Here is a 2,626-nt window from a genome sequence, read left to right on the forward strand (position 1 = left end):
TGGAAAAGCATAGAAATAATCTAAACGTCCACTAATAGGGTACTTGTCACAATATATAGTCTTCCAATGCAATGCAATAATGTGCAACTGTGAAATATAATGAGAAATTTCTGTAATAGTATGGAAAGATTACTCAGATACATTGTTCGGTGAAAAATACAAGGCACAGGAAATGTGCATAGCATGCAGATAAATATAGAAAAAAAATTATATGTTTTTTTATTTTGTATGTTTGAGGGAAATTTGGAAAGACAAAGTGGTTACCTCATAAGGATCATGGAGGAGGTGTGCTAGACAAACAGAGGACCATGTTGGGAGGGAGACTTCCTTCCCACCCTTAAGTTTAATTTTTTTTTCATTTTTGATTTTTGGAACCTTGTGAAATGCATCAGCTATTTAAAAATTGAAAAAAAAACATAAGAAGAAAACAAAGTAAAAATATAACCGTAGAGAAGAACTGGAAAATATATCTCACTGCAGAGGTTGCAATCTATTTTGCTTGCTTATAAAATTAGCCCTATGTTTCATCTAAATTTTTCCAGAGAGTGAGATTACTCTTTTCCCTCTAGTCACAGAAGAGACTCTTTCTACAAACCATAGAGCTGTTATTGACTAGAGGGCATTTTCTTATCCTCATGCTGATCATTCCTTGTGGATATTTTGATGTTTGCAACCACTCTGGACATGACTTGGTCCTCCACATCAACTGACTATAGGAACTGAGTATCAAAATTTGGTTTTGTTCCATTCACCTGGTGTGTAATAATTTTGAACTCCCTTTCCTTCAACCTGCTTTATTGGACTTCATCATTGCTGACCATGTTTGCTGCCTGTCTACTCTCTCTGGCTCTTAACCTAGAGTTCTTTCTTTCTTCCCTAGTCCCTTGGATTTAGTGATCAAATTTTGCCTTGACTATTGGGATTTTTGCTCTTGATGACTGATCACTGAGGCATTCATTGGAATACTTGATCATTTGAACTTATCATTGATGGGCAGACTTACTTCCTATTTGATGGAAAAAAAGTTGGGTATCATATCTGAAGGTAAGAGGTACCCCACCTTCACCACCTTCACTCAGTAGAAAACCCGGTCTACACGTTTACTTGTTATGACACTTAGCATAGTTTAAAATCAAATACTGTGTGACTTTATATTAAACATCAATCATCCTTCTAGATTCTAATTTCTGTGAGGTCATAGTCCATATTTGTTGGCTAACCTTTGTACCCCATTGGCAGGCACATGCCCTGACACGAAGCACAAGTGAGAATGAACACATGAATGAATGCAGCGTCTCTGAGAATCTTTCCGGAAGGGGCCCTGGATAATGATTTGGAGGCAAAAAATTCCTCCCCTTCTTTTAAAGTTCCAACGTCTGATAAGACTCAGGAAACTCAATGTGAATCTTAAAAATTAGTTGAGCTTCTAAGCAGAAGTGCAAGTATTTCTGTTTTAAAAGTCTTGCTTTATTTTACTCCCACTCTGGGAAGCTTTAAATTAACTGCCATAGCATTAGTGGAGAGCATGAACTAACTGCATACCAAGTGGAGACAAGACAAAGCCGGAGGAACCTGTAAATAACACTTTGTTGGCAGGGCAGGCAGGTGATCACATGGTCCTTAAGGCCAACAGCCCTTACACTTCCGTGTGTTTCAGAATCATCTGGAGGATATACTGGACACAGATTTCAGGCCCTTTTTCAGGGCTTCTGATTCAGTAGTTCAGAGATAGGGTCTGAGAATTTGCACTTTTAACAAGTTCCCAGGTGCTGCTGCTGCTGCTGGTGGCTCAGGTACCCCTACTTTGAGAATCCTTTTTTTACCATGCTACTTTCTGGGAATTTTTATTGGGAAACTGAATAACTGTTTCCTTTGCCATTTTCTGCATGACCTCCTTTCTACTATTTCCTTTACTATCTTGGTTCCTGGCAAAGTTATATACATTACAGTCTAGGATTCTAAAACACTCAACTCTTTATACATAAAAGTCCAGGAAGTAACAACATTCCAATAAGCCAATTGTGCAAATGCAATTATACTTCTGTCATCACTCATTGTTTTCTGGTCTGTCAGAGTGAGGATTCTTTAAAAGTCATCTTTAACAGGAGTGAGTAATCCATTCTTGGGGCTTGGCAAAACTATGTGTGACTTCTGAAGGGTTAGCTTGGAGGAATAGTTTCTAAATTTTCTTGTTTGTGGTATAGGTTTTCTCCCCACTACTACCTCCTCTGTACTTATGCTTTTTTCTTCTTATTATAAAACCAATGTTTAAAGGAAAATATGAAAAAAGGACAAGAAGAGAAGGGAGAGAAAGAGAAAGAGAGAGGCAGAGATGAGAGATGGGAGGGTTGGAGGTAAAATAATAGTTAATTATTTGAGGTATTACCAAAGGGTACAACAAGGAAATAACAAAAGACAAAATTTAAATAAATATATGAATATATTTACCTCACTAACACAATTAATGAAATTATAGAAATAATAAAGTACCAGTTTTTAATGTGTCCTTTAAGAAATTGGCAACATTTTTTTTTTTTTTTTGAGACAGAGTCTCACTCTGTTACCCTGGCTAGAGTGCCATGGTGTCAGCCTAGCTCACAGCAACCTCAGACTCCTGGGCTCAAGC

Source organism: Propithecus coquereli, unplaced genomic scaffold (genome assembly GCF_000956105.1).
Source record: "Propithecus coquereli isolate 6110/MARCELLA unplaced genomic scaffold, Pcoq_1.0 Scaffold48, whole genome shotgun sequence".
Lineage (NCBI taxonomy): Eukaryota > Metazoa > Chordata > Mammalia > Primates > Indriidae > Propithecus > Propithecus coquereli.